Here is a 24,959-nt window from a genome sequence, read left to right as displayed (position 1 = left end):
TAAGGTCTTACTAATGCATTGTAAAGTTTTAACATTACTTCCCTTGATTTAGATTCAACACTTCTCACAATATATCCAAGCATCTTGTTGGCCTTTTTATAGCTTCCCCACATTGTCTAGATGAAGACATTTCTGAGTCAACATAAACTCCTATGTCTTTTTCATAGATTCCTTCTTCAATTTCAGTATCTCTCATATGGTATTTATAATGCACATTTCTATTGCCTGTGTGCAGTACTTTACACTCTTCTCTATTAAATGTCATTTGCCATGTGTCTGCCCAGTTCTGAATGCTGTCTAGATCATTTTGAATGACCTTTGCTGCTGCAACAGTGTTTGCCACGCCTCCTATTTTTGTGTCGTCTGCAAATTTAACAAGTTTGCTTAATATACCAGAATCTAAATCATTAATGTAGATTAGGAATAGCAGAGGACCTAATACTGATCCCTGTGGTACATCACCGGTTACCTCGCTCCATTTTGAGGTTTCTCCTCTAATCAGTACTTTCTATTTTCTACATGTTAACCACTCCCTAATCCATGTGCATGCATTTCCTTGAATCCCTACATGCATTTCCTTGAATCCCTACATGCATTTTCTTGAATCCCTATTGTTGTTGTTGTTCGATAATAGCATTTTATTATTATTTTGTTCTATTTTTTTATTTCACTAAAATTAAAAATACATTTGTACATTTTTGGTTAACATCTCAGATTTTATTTGTTGCTTGCCAATCATATTTAATATCAAATCTTATTTTGATTTGAAAACAGCCTTCTGATATAATATTGCCATGAATGTGTTCCTCCTTCTCTCATGTTCATGAAAATGTGTGCATTGCAGGGAGTCTGACATCAACTCAAAGACAGTTTGACTACCGTAGCCCCCCAGGGGACCTATTTTTTTTAACTTGTCCCGGTGTTGTGCCAAATGTGTAATAGGAAGAATAGTGTCTCATTTGTTGTCAGAACACATGCGCAGTCATGCGAATTCATCTGCACATGCCTAGAATATTTTTTCCTCCATCTTTGCCAAAAATACTTTTGAATCAGTACATGAAAATGGAAGAACTGGTTTTAGAAAACATTTAGATTTTTTGTAACTGAGGGTAAATACCCTATAGTTGTTGCAAAAATCAACAAAAAAGTTTAAGGAGATATGTCAACAAGTTCTCTTTGGAAGATAGCAAAGTACAGTATTGAATACTTTCTTACAGAGCCCACCAGATTAGTCGACCGTTTTTCTTTTAAAAGTTTGACACCTTAATGAAAAGTTATGCTTATCATGTTTCATAAATATAGAATTGGTAATACCTCTTAGAATAGTCATTTTCCATATATGATCTGCTCATAAACGTACCAGTAATTAGTGTATCGCTGTCTGCTGGGCTATCGGTTGTCACAGGTAAAAATACAGTAAAGTTAATAATTCAGTTATAATCATAGGCGGCTTGTGTAAGAGCACAAACTCTCACAAGAAATTGTTCTGACCAACACTTAAAATATTTGTGAGAGAAGAAGATTTTTTTCCTCCGCAAGCACGCAAAGCAAGTCTAACAAACATATTTCTTGTTTTCCTACTGCGCAACCGCCAGACCGCTAGGGCAGCTGGGATATCAAAATCAACACTGTAGTACAGTGTTGGCATTTCAATGTCATTGGAGGAGACAATGCTTGGGTGGTTTAACGTCAATTCTTCCCGGTGATCTGAGCCCCCCATACCGCTGTAGGAGGCAGCCGACGAAAACTCAGAATCCTTTTCGCTCATTTCCTTGCCTGGAACATCCTCTTCACAATTTCTACATTTATTCGAATTGCTGTTACAAACAGCTTGATCCGAATCTGATTTTACAGAACTTGTGGCAAAATATTTTCGTAGCATACTGTCTGTTTTCACGCACCACCGTTTTCTGAGAATTTGATAACTGTGATGCTACAGTCAGAAAATATTTCCTTTGACTGTTTGAACAAATACCGCTTTTCAGAACACTGTTTGTGGTGCCAGATTATGAATGTTTCTGAAGTTTTTTTCTTTAGATTTTTCCCCTCACTCCATTTTCAGTGAAAGCGGGGTCTTTTGAACTTCTGAAAAAGTGTCCCGCCTCACCGAGGTAATAAATAGTCATTAAGCGGAGAGTCTCTTTTGCATTGAACCCGCGAATGCGAGTGATGCGACTTCACAAGGTTGGCGGTCATCTTCTCTTTCAGGGAAATCGTTCCCTTTCAATTCGAAGATGACCGCAAAATTGAATACTTTTGGGAAAGTATACCAGAGCCCAAAAGTATTCAATTTGACGGTCATCTTCGAATTGAAAGGGAACCGCATGAATGGTTTTGCTTACCAAAGACAGTTTTCCGATACACAAATAAACAAGGCTATGACAGTCCTGTTGCAGTATCACCAAGGTCCAAAATACAGGATTTAGTTGCATTTCAATGTCATTCGAGGAGACAATGCTTGGCTGGTTTAAAATCCATTCTTCCTGCCGATCTGAGCCCCATATAGATATTCAAAAGTTTATGGTAAGAGTGCAGTATTTGTTTTGCAAATATACCTTATGAAATATGTGAATGCCCCTTGATTATAAATACGATAGTAAGTGCATGTTTAGAAGCTTAATAGTCAGTATTAATAATTGATTTAAATTGGTGTGAAGTGATGGAAATGGTGTTCGAAATTGGTGTAGGTACAGTAGGATTGCAGAACAGGTTAACAGATTTAAAGGTTTTAAAAAACAGTGCAGCTTGTTATCCTACTGTTTTTCTAATTTGCTTAAATAGACATAACATGGTTTAAAGTACAAGCTAGTGTTATGTTAAACTTCATTTATTTGGCCGCCTTATGTAGGAAAAAAAATAATGTCAAATATATATGTAGCATCCCTGCGTGGTTTTGAGGTCTGTTTTGTGCTATAAATTATACAGTACAAGTTCTCAAAAAGACGCAAGAGAATGAATCCGGTTTACAGCTTTTATTTTTGTCCGTCAGTCAGACTATTTTTCAGACTCAACACAATGGATGAAACTCACTAGTAACAGAGTAATAAAAAAAATAATGCAAGTCTTCATTTTATATATACTGTATATATATACACTACCGGTCAAAAGTTTTACAACACCCCCATTTTTCCAGTTTTTATTGAAATTTAAGCAGTTCAAGTCCATTGAAGAACCTGAAATGGTACAAAGGTAAGCGGTAAACTGCCAGAGGTTAAAAAAAAAAAGTTTAGGTTACCAAAAACTGAAAAATAATGTACATTTCAGAGTTATACAAAAGGCCTTTCAGGGAACAAGTAATGGGTTAACAACTTACAGCTGTTCTGCAGCAATGGAAGTAAATTATGCCTTGAAAGTTGATGCTAACAATTCCTACAGGAGTCCCAACTTTTGTTGATTACTTACAAACCCTCTGTCTGTATAAAAGCAGTGTTGGAACAGACTGTGTTACTACACCCTCTTAAGCATTATTTGGACAGTATTGTACTGCAGGAAGTAGTATATTGCTCTCATAATGGCGAGAAAAAGGCAATTAACAAAGGAAGACAGACAGACCATTATAACCCTTAAAAGTGTAGGTCTTTCCTTTAGAGAAATTGCAAAGAAAGCCAAGGTGTCAGTGAGTACAGTTTCCTACACCATCAAAAGGCACTTGGAAACTGCAGGAAACTCTGACAGGAAGAGGTCTGGCAGACCCAAAGCCACAACAGAATCAGAAGACAAGTTTCTGAGAGTCAACAGCTTGCGTGATAGGCGGCTCACAGGACAACAGCTTCAAGCACAGCTTAACACTGGTCAACGTAAGCAAGTCTCAGTTTCAACTGTGAAGAGAAGACTTCGAGCTGCAGGTTTGACAGGTCGAGTGGCAGTAAGAAAGCCATTGCTAAGATGGCAAAATAAGAAAAAGAGGCTTGCCTGGGCCATGAAGCACCGCCAGTGGACTACTGAAGACTGGAAGAAGGTCTTATGGACCGATGAATCAAAATTTGAAATCTTCGGTTCATCACACAAGGTTTTTGTATGCCGTCGAGTAGGCGAAAGGATGGTTCCTCGGTGTGTGACACCAACTGTCAAACATGGAGGAGGAAGCGTGATGGTCTGGGGCTCTTTTGCTGGATCCAGAGTCGGCGACTTGCACAGAGTGAGTGGCACCCTGAACCAAAACTGCTACCACAGCATTTTGCAGCGCCATGCAATACCCTCTGGTATATGCCTAGTTGGTCAGGGGTTCATCCTACAGCAAGATAATGACCCAAAACATACCTCCAGGCTATGTCAGAACTACCTTAGAAGAAAAGAACAAGACAGTAGGCTTCAAATCATGGAATGGCCAGCACAGTCTCCAGACTTAAACCCCATCGAGCTGGTTTGGGATGAACTGGACACAAGGGTGAAAGCAAAGCAACCTACAAGTGCAACACATTTGTGGGAACTTCTGCAACAGTGTTGGGAAGAACTTTCCGAACAATATTTGATTTCCATTGTAGAAAGAATGCCATGAGTGTGTTCGGCTGTTATATCTGCAAAAGGTGGCTACTTTGATGAGTCAAAAATTTAGACTAAATTTTGTTAAACAAAAAGATTCCATGATTTATTTTTTATCTCAAATTGTTTATTTGTTCTATGCTTTAATTTCAGAGTACATTGAGACATTAAACTGCGTAAATTTCAATAAAAACTGGAAAAATGGAGGTGTTCTAAAACTTTTGACCGGTAGTGTATGTGTGTGTGTGTGTGTGTGTGTGTGTGTGTGTATCTTACTGTACATCATTGGGTTCAATAAATGCAGGGGGGAAAAGTGTGGAATAGCCTCCCCAAACGAAAGACTCACGCACCGCCTATGATTGTAATATAAAGAAACTAAAAGTAGTTATTTAAAATTACCCCAGTATACGAAAATAAAAAACCCTAAAAAAACAAGGTTTAAAAACCCCATTGTTTGCTCAGAAGTGGTACTGAATAGACTTCGTCGATTGGGAAACCCTTTTAATTAAGAAGAGGAAAGTACAGTCCACACAAACCATCTAATGCAGTTTTGCAAATTTGCACTATTGTTAATTAAGGTAACTGAAATAACATGAACATTAAATTATTAGACTAACTGAATGCAAGTATTGTCACTGTGTATAAATCAGCCCAGTTTTGTCAACTTTGTTTTACAACAGTCCCTGATGATGACTGAAGCTTCTGATCAAACATTGAAAGGGGTTTTAAATGTTGTTTTTAGGATAATTGTCCTGGCGACACTATTTCCTAAAGGTCAAATGTAAAAGTGGCTTATAACGCCTTATAGAGTGCAGATAGGGTCATGGTTACTATGGAATACATATAGTAACCCTCGTATGGATTCTGCACTATTTGCTAAAGTGTTTGGTACTGGTACTGGCATTCTGCACTATTTGCTAATATTAGATAAAAGGGACCCTGAGTGAACAAATAACACAAAAAGTGTTTGGTACTGTGTGAACACTAGCTAGTTGCTATTTCCTGCTTTCCAAATACCTCAGTGTTCTTGAGAGAATAATGTGATTGTGGGTGGGAGTAAGCTCGGACCATCACCCCATTACACACCATAATAGTAAGTCAAAATAGTCAATAATATGTTGTTGTTTTTATAATATATACCATACAATTGCTACTGTGCTGCATTGAAAATATATATTAATAAGAAAAATCTGCTACAAATCAAGGATTACTGTTTATCCCGGTCGCTTTTCCATTCTGAGTGCAGGCTATCATTCCATTAAAAAAAAGAAATGTTAGCGGAGTTGCAGACCTGGGACAGCACAGTAATGTAAACGGGGTCATAGATTATTTCTGCATATGAGAGTAGTATTATATACACTGCAGAACTAACTTTTTTTTTTCGGTTTCCAAACAGAAAACCAATCTTTATTCCAAGTTTGGTTATTCAAGTAATTATGTTCTTGATGGGTGAGATTTAAGTCAAACAGCCAAGATATTTATATACTTGGAGCTGCTCTGATTCAATGTTATCAGCAGCTGTCATTTTAAAGGCATGGTGATTGGATATTTGTTTTTTCTTTCAAATTTGTATTCAATTTGTCCAGTAAAATATATATGTAGAGCAACAGAGTATGTTGATTAAGTACAAAGAAAAATTCATAATTTCATTTAAATGTTTTCATTAAAGTAAATATCTAGTGTGTGTATATATATATATATATATATATATATATATATATATATATATATATATATATATATATATATATATACAGTACATGAAATATAAAGGCTTGGCACTATCCTTTTTGTTTTTGTGATTGTTTTATATTTTGAATTGTTTACTATTGTTCTTGTGATACAGAAACGACATGATGAGCAGGTTCAAATGTACTGTTTCCTTGCCAGTAGCTGACCCTGGTTATCAGTGAATAGGAGGATAAGAGAAACAAAGGTTCTTTTATTTCCCTCCCTTGCTCCCCCAAGCCCCCAATACAAGAAAGGGTCTGTGAAGATACTGAAAGGTGCTTCATTAAAAGGCCCTGTGACAGGTTGGCTGAGTGGTCTGACGTCAGACAGAAGCAGGAACAAAATACTGACACCAGGCACTGCAGTTCACCTGGCTGCCTATTGCCCCTTACAGCAGGTAAGTATAGCACAACACCACTGTCTTTTAGACTGAGACACTGTACTAGCACCTAGCGTCTCCGCTCTGTGGGTCAGCTGACATTGCGGCGTCTAGTGCATAGCATTTCACGCTCAGTACACGTGCTCCGGCGCTTTCGGTATCAGCGCCTTGGCGCTTTGGTGTAGCGCTTCGGCGCCTAGTGCTTAGTGCTTCGGCACTTGGGGCTCAGTGCACGCACCTCGACGCTCGGTGCTCAGTGCCTCGGTGCACGCACCTCGACGCTTGGTGCTCGGTGCTTCGGTGCACACACCTCGACGCTCGGTGCTCGGTACCTCGGTGCACGCACCTCTGTGCTCGGTGCACGCGCCTCGGTGCTTGGTGCCTCGGTGCACGCACCTCGACGCTCGGTGCCTCGATGCACGCACCTCGATGCTTGGTGCTCAGTGCCTCGGTGCACGCACTTCGACGCTCGGTGCTCAGTGGACACACCTTGACGTTCTGCTTTTGACGCTCGGCACCATACACTTTATCGGCACTGTACGCTTCGGCGACCAACGTGTCGTACCATGTCTGGGTTTCACCGCTGTGTCACCTGTGGGACAAAATTGCCGGCGAACGACCCGCATGAGGACTGCGTGGCCTGCCTGGGGCCGGAGCATGCGGCGTCGGCCTTAGCAGACAGAACGTTCTGCCTGTTGTGCACGAGTTTTCAAACACGCACTCTGCGTCGCAGGGCGAGGAAAGCAGTTGGGGATCATTCCCTTTCGTCAGGGTCTTCACACACCCTATCCGTCCCGCCATCTTCCTTGGCGTCCCCGTCAGTGAAGCTGCAGTTGTCCAGGAGTCCGTCTTCCCAGCTCACTGCTGGCCGAAGATCTCTGGACACTAGGCACACGAGGGAACGCTCCCACAGTCCACCTATAGCGCGAGGTCCCTCCTCTCGCAAGGAACGCTCCCGCCAGACTTCGAAGTCCCATTCTGGGTTACCTCGACGGAGAGGACGTTCCCGTTCTCGTCGGGACAGGCGAGGCAGTGACAGGTCGAGTGTCACAGAGCTCACGTCCAAGATATCCCAGTTTATGGACATGATGATAGGGCAGCAATCGCTGCTCATGTCCCTCGCTACAGCTCGGGCAGCGGATGAACTGGTCAGGCCAGTTACCAACCAGCCGATGGTCCTACCACAACCCCTGTCCGTTCCAGTTGCGCAACAAGACGCATGGGACGTGGATGCTATCTCTCGGGATGCATCAGAAGGGGAACCTTGTGGAGGCAGAGTTGGCGTCCCACCACTCAGAGTCTGAGATGGAGGTGTTGGACGTTGATGACTCCTTATGGTCACTGGTGGAGCGGGCAACTCGCCATCTGGGGATCGAATGGCCTGCCATAGACCAACCTCGGCGGTCTCTCTTTGAGTCGCCTTCGGCGCAATCCCAGCAGTCCAGGGTGCTCTCGGCCTTCCCCGATTTTATTAAGGAGGTGCAGTCCACTTGGGGGACTCCGGCGTCCGCCCCGGCAACTTCGCGGAAGGCTTTCGCCTTTACTATGCAGGGAGCGAGCGAGGCGGGTTTGGCGCCCTAACAAGCAGTGCAGGATCACTGAGGTGCACCTCAGGAAGGGCTATTCGGCGGCTACAGAGGCGGTTAGGCTGTCCAATGTGGCCACCCTCCTCTCCGTTTATCAAGCTGCACTGGTGAAAGACTTCCCTGAGTACCCTTCGGTGTCTCTGCGAACAGAGTTGGGGCTAATTGCTCAGCTCTTAGTTAAGCTAGCCCAGCTCAACGCACGGGCTCAGGGCAGGAGTATTGCGTCCCTGGTAGTGGCCAGGCAACAGCTCTGGCTCTCTCAGGCGAGAGTCCAGGAGCCTGACAAAACTCCCTTGTTAGATGCTCCTATTACACTGGGGCACATGTTGGGCCAGCGGTGGAGGAGATGCTGCAATGCTCGGCTAAGGCTCGAGAAGCATCGCAGCAGTTAAGATGTGGCCGCATAGGCCTTTCCAGCCCAAGCGCCCACAAGAGCATCAGTTTCGTAGGACACCACCGCAGCACCAGCCACGCCCAGCGAGTACAGCAGCGCGCGGCCAATTCCCAATTGGGAGACCACAGCGCACAGGGTGGCGCCCTAGAGGAGGTGGCAGACAGCGTCCTCGTGGCTCTGGCCAGGCCCCTCGCGGACGAGCACAGCCAAAGCAGCCCTGAGGAACCCAGGCAGCTGTTGACCCACCCTTACACTGTCACACAGCTCCAGTTCTGGCAACATTGCACCGATGACATCTGGGTGCACAAAACTATATTCACCGGGTACACCCTTCAGTTCCGGTTAAAACCACCCCCCTTTCGGGGTGTGGTGGTAACTGCAGTGAAGGACTCGGTTCAGTCGTCTGCTTTGAATGTGGAAATACAGGCATTGCTCAGGAAGCGTGCTATTCAACAAGTAGACCCTGCTCTGATCGACCAGGGGTTCTACTCCAAGTACTTCCTGGTGCCCAAGAAGGACGGCGGGCACCGTCCTATTTTAGATCTGCGTGTACTGAACAAATACCTGCGGGTGTTATCGTTCAAGATGCTAACGCACAGGCACATCATCCAGTCAGTCCGACACGGCGACTGTTCACCACCGTGGACTTGACAGATGCGTACTTTCACGTTCCCATCTGTCCAGGTCACAGGAAGTATATGCGGTTCGCATTTCAGAGCAGGGTCTACGAGTTTTGTGTCCTGCCATTCGGCCTGTCTCTAGCTCCTCGAACCTTTTCGAAGTGTATGGATGCCATTTTAGCTCCCTTGCGGGCTCAAGGCGTCCGACTGCTGAACTATCTGGACAGTCAAAGGAGCAGTTGGCACAGCACACAGTGATGGTTACAGACCATCTCCAGCGGCTAGGTCTGAAGGTGAATTCAGAGAAGAGCCGCCTCGTGCCGAGCCAACAGACCGAATTCTTGGGCCTGCATCTAGACTCAGTGTCTATGGAAGCGACCCTGTCGACACAAAGAGTTGCCTCGTTGGAACGATGTCTCTCCTTATTCAGGTTGAGAGAAACAGTCAGTATGGAGCTGTGTCAGCGTATGCTGGGGTTGATGGCTGCCGCCTCACAAGCCCTTCCCTTGGGCTTACTACACCAGAAACCACTACAGACCTGGTTCAATGCCTTCGCGTTGCATCCGCGGAGAGACAAGCGCCGCAGGTTGAGGGTATCCCGAACCTGCTAGGAAGCGCTACGCTGGTGGAAAGTTCCTTCGAACATCCGCCAGGGCGTACACTTGGGTCCCATCTTCCGAAGGGAAGTCATCACAACCGACGCTTCCAACCAGGGTTGGGGAGCAGTCTGAAAGGGGACAGGGACACATGGAGTGTGGTCAGGACCCTGGAGGTCAGCCCACATCAATGCTCTGGAACTCAGAGCGGTGGACCTCGCCCTTCGGCACTTCTTGCCAGTGCTTATAGGCAAGCACGTGTTAGTGCGGTCAGACAACACCACGGTAGTGGCGTATATCAACCGCCAGGGCGGCTTGCGGTCCCCCGGTCTTCACCGGATGGTAACACGGCTGTTGCTTTGGGCACAACCGTGTTTAGCCTCTCTGCGTGCGGTTCACCTACCGGGCAGAGTCAATTACGCAGCGGATCTCCTGTCCAGAGGAGGTCCTCTTGCAGGCGAATGGTGTCTTCACCCTCGGGTGGTAGAGCGCATTTGGAAATGGTTCGGCACAGCGCAAGTCGATCTCTTCGCTTCGCGAGAGACCACGCACTGTCCCCTGTGGTTCTCGGTGAAGGGCCTTGACAGCCCCCTAGGAGTCGATGCACTGGCTCACGAATGACAGCCAGGGCTCCTGTATGCATTTCCACCGATTCCGATGCTCCCCGCCTTCTTGGAGAAGGTCAGGGTAGAGCAAGCGACAGTGATTCTGATCGCTCCTCGGTGGCCTTGGAGAATATGGTTCCTGAGGTCTACGAGTGGACCTGTTGTCCCTGTTGTCCCAAGCCCAAGGAGGGCTATGGCATCCAAACCCCAAGCTCATGCAGTTATGGGCTTGGCCCCTGAGCGGGAGCACCTGTCAGCCTTAGGGCTTTCAACGGCGGTTATATCGACCATTCAGAGTGCGAGAGCGCCCTCTACTAGGTTGCAGTATGCGTATAAGTGGCAATTGTTTCAAAGTTGTTTGGATGAGGGCAATGACCCGGTCTCCTGCCCTATGGCAGTGATATTACAGTTTCTGCAGAAGCTGCTAGATGAGGGGAAATCTCCCTCTACACTTAAAGTGTATTTAGCCGCCATATCGGCTTGCCATGTACGCATTGACGGGTTATCACTAGGTTGCCATTTTCTGGCATCTCAGTTCCTGAAAGGCGCAAGGCTTGCGGCCTCCAAGGATGACCAGTTTACCGTCATGGAGCCTTGATGTGGTTTTAGAACCCCTTACCAAGGCACTGTTCGAGCCTCTCCACAGTGTGGATATGAAGCTCGTGTCTATGAGGACTGCGTTTTTGCTATCGTGTATCAGCAAAACGCGTGGGCGAGTTACATGCACTTTCAGTGCATTCATCATGTACTTGTTTCGCAGGAGACGGTTCTAAGGTCTCCATGCATCCAAATCCGGCCTTTTTACCCAAGGTCATATCCCCGTTTCATATGAACCAATCAGTCGAGTTGATGGCGTTCCATCCTCCTCCTTTTTCTTCCCCAGAGGAAGAGCGGTTACACATGCTCTGCCCTGTGCGGGCACTGAGGTGTTATATTGACCACACAAGGACTTTGAGGCAAACAGAACAGCTGTTCATATGCCATGGTTCTAAGACTTTGGGTCAGCCGTTGTCTAAGCAACGCCTTTCCCATTGGATAGTGGATGCTATTAATTAGCATATGATTCTATGGGCCTTCCGCCACCAGGGCAGTTGAAGGCACATTCCACTAGGGGTATGGCAACATCCTGGGCCCTCTTTAGAGGGGTGCCGGTGTCTGACATTTGCGCTGCAGCCAGTTGGGTTACACCGCATACTTTTACGAGGATCTACCGGTTGAATTTACTGGAATCCTCTGCTCCGTCATTTGGAACATCTGTGTTATACTCTATGACGCCTCAGGTTGCGGACATATAGAGTGGTTGTCAATATGGTGTGACTATTCCACCTTAGGACAGGTGTCATTGCGAGCATAGACGCTGAGGCGCAGCTCTGCATGTGTGTAGATGTGTTGCCTACGCAGTTGCATTATGGCGTAAGTCTGTCCTCCTGCCGAGAATCCTCCCTCGCGACGGCTTGGGTACACTGTTCCCATACATTGATGGTTATTTTCGACTTGAAATGGAACGATAGGTTGCGGATGCAACCCCGGTTCCCTGAAAGAGAAAATAACCATCAAGCTGCGAGGTTGCTTCGGAAGCCTTCACGGCCTGAAGCAAAAGAGGAAGTGAGTCTCCACGTGCGGTGCATTGTAAGCTCCCAGGGGGGGCGGGCTTACACGGCAGCTCGTGCGGAGGCCTATCGGCAGCTTTGCTATACAACTCAGCCAATCCCTACTGCCTGACGGCAATATCCCATACATTGATGGTTATTTTCTCTTTCAGGGAACCGGGGTTGCATCCACAACCTATCGTTCTATATGTAAAATAAACCCTGGGATTACATTTTATTTATGGCACCGCTCTTCTTATAAAGGCTTTTAAAAACTACCAAACATTGTTACTATAAAAGTATGATAACTGCATGCATGTATTTGCATGTTTATTTAAGTCAAATTACAAGGTCCTTCCTTTTTTTAAACATTCTCATAAGAAAGTGAAATTGGAAAGTGCAGAACTCGGGTCTACAGTTCATGGTAAGGACTTTTTTCATGGTAAACATGTCTTATTGTACGCCATTTAACAGTCTAAAAATAGATATTTCAGTATATTTCATGATTAAACATAATATTTATTAAAGCTGAAAAATTTGCGTACCATTAAAAATTGTGTTATTATAAAACAAATGTTCCTAAATATATAAATGCTTACCTGAAAAATAGTAAATGCTATCGCCATCAGTAAATTATCAAACAAAATAAAAAATTAATAAATGTAAAAATAACAGACCCATGCAATGTCCACTTCTTGTTAAGATCAGAGTGCTCTTTAGTAGAAATATTTCTGATCTGTGATGCAGCTGGTGTTTTTTTTGTTTTTCAAAATAAATCGTGCAGCTCTATGCAGTGTGTTCATTTATCGGAAGAAAACTAAACCAGCTTCCATGTTTCCAAAGGCAGTGTGACAGGACGCTGAGTGATGACATTCCCAGAACAGGAAGTTGACACAGATACAGATAGGCAGGTACTTGCGGGTTAATGCGCTGTGGCACGTTTTTATTCAAACTAAAATAATTAAACAAAAACAACAATTACAGTGCAAAATAAAAAGGTGTATCAAAACAGTCTCAGTAAAAGTCTTCAGCCACATTTTCACATGTTTTTGGCAGGGATAGGAATTAACCCCATCCCTGCCAACCACCACCAACACGCAGATCTTTATTTCTGTGCCCTAGTTACAGCACAGACAAGCAGTTCATTCATTAGTCCTCCCTGGCTCTGAACTGCACAGTAGCACAGTTATTTCAGCTCATTAACATGTTTATATTGTATAGCTATGCTTCAAAATGAGGTGTGATGATTGACAATAGTATTAGTCATTTCAAATGTTCTTTTTTAGAAGAGAGCCACCCTCCCCAAACACTGATGATGGATAGTATCTGATTGGTATTGACCATGGGAAATTATTATTCAGTGATGATTGAAAAATATGGTCTTGGAGAGTGCAATTTGTATAAGTATCTTGCTTTACCTCATAATGTCTGTACCCAAACAAACCCCAAATGATGCTTTCCTGCACAGGACCACACCATTAAGAGACCTGTATTATGTAATTGTAATTCATTTGAATAATTTAAGATGAAACTGCTTAGATTAACTATAATTTACAAAGGACATGGTTCTAGAGTATAAAATGAGAATTTGCATACAATTATGACATGGACATAGTTTCAGTTTTTTTTTCATGTGAGTGACAATATGAGATGTGATAAATATTAAAAGATGATGTTGTTTAAAGAAGACACTTGCATTACAAAATGAATGCACAGAAGGAAATACCTTAAAATGGGCATTATAAGTCACGTCCACACTAGAACCAATTTCACATACTGTGATGTTCTATAAAACAGATTAAGTAAGTTAATATCATCTTCCATCCGTTTTCTATTTAGATTTATTAATTAATTTACAATATGTTTATAAGTAATTATAAACATATGACCTTACACATAAAAAAAAATGCACAAATTGTCCTACTTGTGATTTGATACACATGGAAAAAATAAGAATGTGGCAAGTTCATTTCTGCCAATATGCCCTATGGTACTTCCACCAAAGGGTTAACCTTCATAGTACATATTCAGTTTTAATTTCAACACTTATAGACCCTTTTCCTTTTCTTTATAAACTAATGTTTTATTTATACATTTATTTACAGTAAGCATTGAAGTGAACAATGATGAGGAAGACAGTTCCAATGAAGAAGATGTTTCGATATGTTGTGTGAATGTTGGGGCCCAAACTTGGCTTCTTTTTTTGATCGCTCCAATTTATATTGAAATGCTCATTCCGTTATCAGCTGGGTTGTAACCAGAATAAAGATGCTGAAAGGAAAGTGCTCAACACAGACTGAAGTGTTTTTGGTTATCCTTACAAGCACTACTACAGAGGGAAAGACAGACAGGGAATGGGAGAGGCGTCATCACAGGTGCAGATAAGCATGCTTTGGGAAGACACACGGACAACATGCAGGTAAGGCACAGGTAGATGAGCGCACACATGGACAGACATTTAGCCCATACATACAAGAGTACCTCAAACAGCATGAAGCAGTATATTTCCAACAATGAAGGAGATGAACAAGACCAATAATGGCAACGAGTGCAAGGGATAATGAGAATGCAAGGTAAGTGTATGGGAAGTGACAGTTGATGGGGCAGGCATTGCAGATCCAGGGCTGAGGTGTTAAAGCCTTTTTTTTTGGTTGTGCATTGTCAATGATTTTTGTTGCAGATGTGACTTTTGAGCTGATAAGGGAATGGTCACAATGCCCTTGAAGTTGTACAAAGAGCATTTCAATGTAAAGTGGAATGATGAAAAAAAGAAGCCAAGTTAGAAGCAACAATTGTGTGAATGTTGGGCCCCAGCACCTTTCCAATTGTGCCTATTTGCTTGATGTTTGACAAGCTTGCCCCAATTGCTTCTCCTAACTTGGGCTTTTATGTTTGATATCACCACTTTAAATGGCTGTTGCGTTTTTCTAACTTATTTTTTTACATTTTACATTATATATATATATATATATATATATATATATATATATATATATATATATATATATCACTTCTTTTTTTACTTATCAAATAATGAATAAAGCGAGGGAAAGATATTCAAGAATGTGTATGGTAGACAGACAAGACAAGAGAGTAATAAGTAAAGTAATATAAGAGAAATGAGAAAAGATTTGAAAGTAAAATAATGGTAGAAGGGACTTTTGGACAGTATTGAAAGTGTAAACATTGTATTCTTATAGTTGCATCAGTGGTGAAAACAATATGTCTGTTTTGGTAGGTACTGATGTATTGATATTTACGTAGGTACAAAACTACACTATTATGAATGGTCAAAAAGGTACATACAGAATGCATGTTTGTGTTAAAGGGTAGTATACTAACACATTTTAATGTTGGTAAAAAACATTATTCTTCTTGATATAGTGGTGTTATGAACTTATGCCAATGTAAGGCATTTGTAAAGCATTAGATCTCTTAAAAGGCCATATATATATATATATATATATATATATATATATATATATATATATATATATATATATATATATATATATATATCCTTTGCATTTCTTGGCCATGGTTTGACTTCAATAAGTGCATCATTTGCATGCACCCATTTTCCAGTAGCACCCACAGCAAGAACAGACACATAGTGTCCTGAAGTAACACCCTTGGTGTATGATAATGGAAGCTAATTGGTAATTCCTGTTGTCCACAGTAATTTTGCTCTTCTGCACAGCAGTAAACTTAGCATTGTGTAACGGTCCCGTCTGGTTTGTTTTCCCAAAGCATAAGTTGGACTGCAATCATTCTTCCTGCTGATTGAATAAGTTCACGTTTCATGAATGGAGAAGTTTTGCATTGCCTACATTTGCTACCAGGAATCATTACCCATTTGTCAGTTCTATAAATGAGTTCTGGAATCTGTACCAGCAGGTATATATAGAGGATAAACATGCAACACCTCTCGGTTTGATGAGCAGTAGTTACATCTAGTACATAGAATGTCATGACTTATTGTGACTGAAACCATGCAAGATACTTCAGGACAAATTTCAGACAATTTGGTGAGAAACTCTGCAACATCTTGCTGCTCACCTCTATTGAAAGGTTCTCCTAAGAAGTGACAAATATCCACAGTAGTTAGAGATGCAGCAGATGGCAAGTGATCCTATTTGTTAACAAAGCTCCTGATAGCCTCTTGTTGACTGTGTTTTAATGAATCCTTCAGAGGCTGCAAGTGAAGAAGGCACTGCAATGTTGCATTTGCATAGCATGAGGTGAAATTGGGGTTGCTCAAGCCTCTGAATGGATGTATAACCGCAAGTGTTCTCTTAGAAGATTGAGGCTTTTGCTGTTCCTGAACATTAATGATGGCTCGGCGAATGAAATTAAATGGTATTTATGTTTTTTTTTTACATTTGATGTAAGAAAGTTTCAGACTTTTGGTACTGGTACAGATGGTAATTCTAAGTTATTTAGTTTTGCCGCTGCAACATGGTGAAATCAAAACTCTTGGAGCTGTATAGAGACTCTCGGTAGTTTCAAACAAGTTTTTCTAACTTGTACGAGGAACTATTGTTCCTCTCAATAATCTTTCAAGGTTACAGTGATCTTTTATACTTGGTTAATTGTACTATTGTATTTTGAAGAACACAAGTTTCTATGAATTTTGGCAGTACAAATAGTAAGTGGTTTTGCATTACTGACATTTGAAACCAGAGAAGCGAAGAAACATAGCAACTGTTCTCTTTGACGACTTCTGCAGTGTAGTACACTGTAAAAACATCTCTTGTGAGGAACACTGGGGTAGTATGTAAATGACAGGTGGTGTTTCTTGTCAATGGACCTTTATGGGGGAAGGGTATAAGCAGGACCGCCACCACAGTGTGTCCAATTGAGAAGGGGGAGGGCCCAGGGCAAAGGTTCTGGGTGGCTCTTTGAGTGTTGAATAAAGTGCTTCAGGTCCGTCGCACGTGCTGCAATAGGTACGTATTTTGACCTTTAAAAAAGAAACAGATTTTATGTAAAAATGAAATCAACTTTCTATGATAAGATTACGAGTAATGATAGTTGGTTTTCTGTCAAGACATATTTTTGTATGTACATTCCAGGTTAGTGTTTCATGAGTTTTCAACTGCACACACAAACTGAAATGTGTTCACTATCCCACTATAGCAGATGTTCAAAGTCAAACATTACAGTGAACAGTTTCTTTAGAATTAATTATTGTATTTGTACTGTATTTTTTACTAGTGGAATTCAGAAAGAGAATGGCAAACCCTACGGTTCTTCAAGTCCTCTGCAACTGGTACAGCCCTGTTCACCCAAACAAGTTTTTGATCAGAACTTAAAATGATGCTGTGAACATATCTGACTTGAAAACACACATATTCCCTCATTTCTTTTCTGTTACAGCACTGTTTCTAGTCCGACTAATGTCCAGCTCAAGTAACTAACACATGCAACTGATAGGTAGTAAGTAATATACTATACATTGCCTGGAAACATGACTCTGTAAAAAGACCTGACTAGCTGAGAATGTGGACTAATTACAATTGTGTTTCATTTTCTTATTAATTATTCTACTAGACAGTACTTAAGCATCAAAACCATAGTTAGGAGGTGATTGGTAGTTGACAGAAGGGCTAATTTAGCAGGTGTTGCCTGTTCAACTGTCTTACAGAGTGTATGATGTATTATTATGTATTATGCTATAATACTATAGCAGATATAACCTATAATCCTTGTGGCATAGCATAGCAATTTGGCCATGAACAGGTTTTTAAGATGTTACTCCTTTTTTTCATTTCACTCCAACAATGATATTATTAAATTGCATTATTGTCTTATCACAATATTATTCCTAATTAACCCATTAAATACACTGCCCTCCAACAAGACTGTTTCCCAATACTCTTTTTGTAGTGTATATTGGGGATGCTTATAGTACTATGTCCTGTAGAGATCTGAAGTTTGTTTCTACTTTTTTTAAAATCTCTTCCTTTTGTTAACAAAGCAAGTTAGACGTTGGTTATAATAATTATGGAGACAACAATTGGTTAATGTTTGAATTATCCAGCTAATTCTACTAACTAATGCTATAATTAACTTGACATGCATAAAATGTATTGGAATCACCAGTATACTAAAGTAAAATAAACATGTTAAGATGCTGTGATCGAGTGGTTTGCAGTGCTCAGGTGTACAGGTGATGCAGGTGCTCCAACAACGACAGACACAAAGTTCATGGTTCAAAACAGTTATTTATTTTCTTTCTTTTCTGATTGAGACTGTTAAATAATAATGCTGGCTCTACGCAAGTGTATTGCCAGCATATAAACCACGGGGTTCAGTCCCGAAATAATAATACAAAGAACAAAACACAACACTCCAATCTATGACTGACACATCACGTACCGCCTTAGGGTGATGATGTTGGGCATTGTGATTCCGCCCCCTTCCTGGATGGCTGGCTTCCGACTGACCCTGGAACGAACTGCCAGACCAACCAGTACGAGGCACTCTGTTCCTGTTATACAGCGCTCTCACGGATCGGGTGGGAGATTGTTGACTAGGATTCATTCGCTCTCTGTCACAGATGTATGTTTTCATTTTTAGTGTGCGCTATATCTTTTCTTCCAACATTTTAGAATTGAGGTTCAAAACACATTGTAAATGTAACTATTAATTTAGATTAGATGACAGGAATTTTTCAATTCTAATTCATTTTATGCTTCCGTTATCTTACAGTGTCTCCATTTATGTGCTGCCGCTCTTTATGAGTGTGTACCAGACAACTGACACAGGCAACATAAACAACTAATGGCCTAGTGCCGTTCACAGCTCCTAATTCCACCCAGTCCACACTCCTGGTTTACCCCTATCTTTTCTTGCACTGCTGACCATTAGATAGCTGTCAATGAAATCTGATGTCCTAAATCCCATGAGTCACTTTCCTTCATCACTGCAATTGAGAACATAATGTAACGACAAGGGAAACTTCATCTCCACACAAAGCAAGAAACTTGCAACTTGTCACCTACTGTACCTTCTGGACTGTTGCCAAAGAGGTCTCGGGTAACTTTTGCAAGTCTTCCTTTCCCCATTTTTCATCTTGACATATCTGTCAAGCCAAAAGAGACAGCTGACCTAATTAACTTTTTCTTTGTTATCTACTTAGCTTTTTTCTTATTTTAATGAGCATTAAAGTGTAGCTAACAAAATAATTTATTGAGAATGTTAAATAATAATGCTGGCTCTACACAAGTGTATTGCCAGTATATAAAACATGGGGTTCAGACCCAAAATAATAATACAAAGAACAACACACAACACTCAAATCCATGACTTACACATCGCGTACCGCGAAATAATTTAATTAATCTTACCTACCATGCATGTCCATTCAGTATAAATGTATCAGTTGTGTTGTTTTGGAAGAAACCTGTGTTTTAGCTAACATGTATCTTCATTTTAAAACATGACTTCTTGTAGGAAAGTTTTAAGTTTGCCTGTCTTGCTGTCCAGGGAGTCTGTTCTTGCTTTACGTCTTAGATCATCTCAGCTCAGCAGTGTCTTCAGGGTCAAAGCATCTTACTGGCTGCAAAGCTGGTAGTCATTAGATGAGACAGAAGATGTCAGATGCTATGTTTAAACAAGCAGTACATGGAGATTTTCGATGACTTGAAGGAGGCAATGAAAAACACAAATGATACTGTGACGGGGTACTGCCCCGTCTTTATGATCAATGTTGGGACTGGCAGGGAGGGGGTTAAAATTCCTCCCTGCCAGGAAAACATGTGAGAATGTGGCTGGAGCCCTAATTGACTAATTAGCAATTATTGATTCATTGGGCTCCAGCCACAGGGGATAAAAGCCAGGGGAGAGGCCCTGGCTAGAGGAGAGAGTTGAGAAGAGAGTTCTAGAAGCAAGAGTGTGTTTGTATGTGCTGTTTTTCTGTTCCAGTGAAGGCAACGCCCAGCCTGGAAACTTTATTTTGTAAGTTTTTGTTTTGTGTGTTTATTTTATGTTTAAATCTTTTTGTTTGGCCCTTGTGCTGGTTTATTTTGTATTTTTGTTTATTAAAAACTTTATTTTTGAACTTTCAACTGTCTCTGAGTCTCAAACCTCGGTCCATCCTGTCACAGTTGGTGGTCAGAAGTAGGATAGCGCCACCTGGAGGCTCGGAGCAGTAATTTTTTTTTCTTCTTTCTTTTTTGGGAGTTTTTTTTTTGGAAACTTGATTTAAAATGGGCAAGAAGAGCAGACAGAGGCAGCGACAGAAGCAGCAACAACAGCAGCTGCCACCACCACCCCAAACCTTGTGGGAGGACTCAGCGAGCCTCTTCCCGTGGTGTTCCTGGTGCGGGAAGGAGGATCATCGGTGGAGGTCCTGTCCAGATGGGCCACCAGCTGACTGGTGTGGGTACTGTGAGGCGGATGGCCACAGCTGGGCAGGATGCCACCACAACCCGGACCAGGAGCAGCTGCAAACCCCGTCCTCGGCAGCCACCCCACCACTTCCAACATCACCGCCTTCACCACCATCATGGGAGATCTGGGAGTGGCTGGTGCACCCCGAAGCAGACCTCCCCCACGACCTTCCCATAGCCATCCGCACGCTGTGGCGTCGAGATGGGGAGAGGTGGGAAGAGTGGGAGAGACTACACCACCCGGTTTCCCTCCAGGATATTGCCAGCATGGTGCTGGATTACCTGGAGGTAGACATGGGAGGGGCTCCCGTCAGTGAAGTAGAGGAGTGGTGCGCTCACTGCTGCCAGTACGGGCATGAAGAGGACGCGTGTCGAGAGCTCGACTGGGAGCCAGACGTGGAGGAGGTTGAGCTGTCGTCCCGAGAGCCAGAGAGGGGTGAGTTGTTGTCCCGAGAGCCAGAGAGGGGTGAGTTGTTGTCCCGAGAGCCAGAAGGGGAGGAGCCGCTGTCCCGAGAGCCAGAAGGGGAGGAGCCGCTGTCCCGAGAGCCAGAAGGGGAGGAGCCGCTGTCCCGAGAGCCAGAAGGGGAGGAGCCGCTGTCCCGAGAGCCAGAAGGGGAGGAGCCGCTGTCCCGAGAGCCAGAAGGGATGGAGCCGCTGTCCCGAGAGCCAGAAGGGATGGAGCCGCTGTCCCGAGAGCCAGAAGGGATGGAGCCGTCGTCCCGAGAGCCAGAGAGGGGTGAGCCGCCGTCCCGAGAGCCAGAAGGGGAGGAGCTGCCGTCCCAAGAGCCAGAAGGGGAGGAGCTGCCGTCCCGAGAGCCAGAAGGGGAGGAGCTGCCGTCCCGAGAGCCAGAAGGGGAGGAGCTGCCGTCCCGAGAGCCCGAATGTCCACAGCCCGAGAGGGAGGAGCCCGAACGTCCACAGCCCGAGAGGGAGGAGCCCGAACGTCCACAGCCCGAGAGGGAGGAGCCCGAACGTCCACAGCCCGAGAGGGAGGAGCCCGAACGTCCACAGCCCGAGGGGGAGGAGCCCGAGCGGGAGGAGTCGGTGCGTCCACGGCCCGAGAGGGAGGAGTCGGTGCGTCCACGGCCCGAGAGGGAGGAGTCGGTGCGTCCACGGCCCGAGCGGGAGGAGTCGGTGCGTCCACGGCCCGAGAAGGGGAAGCCCACAGGCCTAGGGCTGAAGGGACCTGTAGAGGGAGACGAGTTGCTGTTCCCGCCTCCGCCAGCAGAGGGAGACGAGCTGCTGTTCCCGCCTCCGCCAGCAGAGGGAGACGAGTTGCCGTTCCCGCCTCCGCCAGCAGAGGGAGACGAGTTGCCGTTCCTGCCTCCGCCAGCAGAGGGAGACGAGCTGCTGTTCCCGCCTCCGCCAGCAGAGGGAGACGAGTTGCTGTTTCCGCCTCCGCCACTAGAGGGAGAGGGGCCGCCGTTCCCGCCTCCGCCAGCAGAGGGAGACGAGTTGCTGTTTCCGCCTCCGCCACTAGAGGGAGAGGGGCCGCCGTTCCCGCCTCCGCCAGCAGAGGGAGACGAGCCGCCGTTCCCGCCTCCGCCAGCAGAGGGAGACGAGCCGCCGTTCCCGCCTCCGTCAGCAGAGGGAGACGGGCCGCCGTTCCCGTCTCCGCCAGCAGAGGGAGCCGGGCCGCCGTTCCCGTCTCCGCCAGCAGAGGGAGCCGGGCCGCCGTTCCCGTCTCCGCCAGCAGAGGGAGCCGGGCCGCCGTTCCCGTCTCCGCCAGCAGAGGGAGCCGGGCCGCCGTTCCCGTCTCCGCCACCAGAGGGAGCCGGGCCGCCGTTCCCGTCTCCGCCACCAGAGGGAGCCGGGCCGCCGTTCCCGTCTCCGCCACCAGAGGGAGCCGGGCCGCCGTTCCCGTCTCCGCCTCCCGAGGGTCCGCTGCTGCTGCCGTCGCCTCCCGAGGGTCCGCTGCTGCTGCCGTCGCCTCCCGAGGGTCCGCTGCTGCTGCCGTCGCCTCCCGAGGGTCCGCTGCTGCTGCCGTCGCCTCCCGAGGGTCCGCTGCTGCTGCCGTCGCCTCCCGAGGGTCCGCTGCTGCTGCCGTCGCTTGGGGTCTTCGGGGATCCTGCTTCGCCTGGGGTCGCTACACTGTGGCCGGAGCCCCACGGAGGGGAGTTGCTGACCATGAAGAGGGGGAGGGAGGTCAGGAGACCAGCTCCCCCAGCTGCACTGTCGCGGCAAGATAGTGTGTGGCTGGAGCCCCGGAAGAGGGAGCTGCTGGCCACGAAGAATTGGGTGGTGCCGGACGTCCCACCATGGCCACCCCCATGGACACTGTGCTTCCCCCTCTTCCGGGACTGAGACTGAGGGGGGAGGTGGCCATTTAGGCCATGTTGTGCTTGGCACAAGGGGGGGGATATGTGACGGGGTACTGCCCCGTCTTTATGATCAATGTTGGGACTGGCAGGGAGGGGGTTAAAATTCCTCCCTGCCAGGAAAACATGTGAGAATGTGGCTGGAGCCCTAATTGACTAATTAGCAATTATTGATTCATTGGGCTCCAGCCACAGGGGATAAAAGCCAGGGGAGAGGCCCTGGCTAGAGGAGAGAGTTGAGAAGAGAGTTCTAGAAGCAAGAGTGTGTTTGTATGTGCTGTTTTTCTGTTCCAGTGAAGGCAACGCCCAGCCTGGAAACTTTATTTTGTAAGTTTTTGTTTTGTGTGTTTATTTTATGTTTAAATCTTTTTGTTTGGCCCTTGTGCTGGTTTATTTTGTATTTTTGTTTATTAAAAACTTTATTTTTGAACTTTCAACTGTCTCTGAGTCTCAAACCTCGGTCCATCCTGTCACAGATACAATCAAAGATTTAATGGAGGACTTTGATGTACATGTTGAGTCGCTGAAGATACTACAGTCCAGATTTAGAAATGTACATTTGTAACGTGAGGTGCAGTGAGGGTTCAGGGATGTGTGCTGGCTCTGTGGCTGCAGCGTCCTGTCTCCTCAGTCTTCCTCTGCAAAAATAATACGTAATCTGTGTGTAATCTCTCACTACACACAGGCTCCGGCTGCAGATTACGTTTCAGCGCAAGGGGCGTACTGACGTAGCTGCTTCCCCTTTGTACCACAAAACTCCTCCCTGCAATCAACCCATTGCCATGGTTTCTCCAATCAATGTCCACCCCGCAGCTGATTGCAATGGAATCCTTCCGGGTACATGCAACTATGCGCTCCCCCTAATATGGTCACCTTCTGTCGAGGCTGCCCATCTAGGAGGACACGTACCACCAACCTTACACAGTGAGGGAGATTTACAGTTCAAATCCTTTTGCTCTCTGTCACACATGGATACTCACTTTACCGACACCCACAACAACAATACAAGGCCCCTCCCGACCATTTCCCCATCTCTTACCCGCTTCCGATGACAAATAATATGCCGCCACTTGCACTTTATTGCTGAGGAGCACAGCGGGGCGATATGTCTGTGTGATGGAACTTGGAACAGATAGGGGCAGAAGGCACTGGGCTTACACATCTGTCCCACTGCTGATAAGGCAGCGGGCCAGGGGCATTGGATCTACCCCAACTGGGGGCCAGTCATCGCCTCCATGGTAGGGAGGTTGGGCTGCCCATTGGGGTCAGGGGTCAGGGGTCTGGATCTCAGTGTGATGAGGGGTGATGGTGGAGGTGGAGCCAGTCCCATGCTGCTTGGTGGTGAGGGAGAGGTCAGTAGGTTGGTCTGGGAGGAGATCAGGGGGTCCTAGAAGTCCTCTGCCAGTTTGACCGCGGCTTCCAGGGTGGACGGATTGTGGCACCGTATCTCGCCGCCGACCACATAGCACTGTTCCACTGCTATGGCATCGCCCATTTGTACCCCCCGTTTTCCTGAGGGGGCAAAGCCAATGCACCATGTGATAGCACAATCGCTGGACAGCCACCTTGGGGCGGGTCTCCGGTGTCCGCTGGTATTCCCTGAAGCCCACCCGATGTGTTTCCCCCATGATGTTGAGTCACCGGAAGATGGCCTGCTTGACCAGGTCGTACTGGCTGGCCTCATCATCGGCCATGGCCTGGTAGGCTGCTTGGGCCTCCCCGATTAAACAGGGGCCCAGCTGGCTAGCCCAGTATTCCCAAGGCCATAACGAGGTGGTAGCCAACCGCTCGAAGGCGACCAGGTATCCCTCTGGGTCATCCTCTGTCATCATTTTCTGCACCCTCACTTTAGGGGCCGCCATCCCGGGTCCTGCTGGTACAGTACCTTGCATAAGTATTCACCCCCCCTTGGACTTTTCCACATTTTGTAGTGTTACAACCTGGAATTAAAATGGATTTAATTAGGATTTTTTGTCACTGAAACACACAAAATAGTCCATAATGTCAAAGTGGGGAAAAAAATCTACATATTTTTCAAAATTATTTACAAATAAAAAACGGAAAAGTCTTGATTGCATAAGTATTCACCCGCTGTGCTGTGACACCCCTAAATAAGCTCTGGTGCAGCCGATTGCCTTCAGAAGTAACATAATTAGTTGAATGGAGTCCACCTGTGTGCAATTAAAGTGTAACATGATCTCAGATTAAATACACCTGTTTCTGGAAGGCCCCAGAGTTTGTTAGAGAGCATATCTAAACAAAC

The sequence above is a fragment of the Acipenser ruthenus genome, chromosome 2, assembly GCF_902713425.1.
Source record: "Acipenser ruthenus chromosome 2, fAciRut3.2 maternal haplotype, whole genome shotgun sequence".
Lineage (NCBI taxonomy): Eukaryota > Metazoa > Chordata > Actinopteri > Acipenseriformes > Acipenseridae > Acipenser > Acipenser ruthenus.
This window is presented reverse-complemented; position numbering follows the sequence as displayed.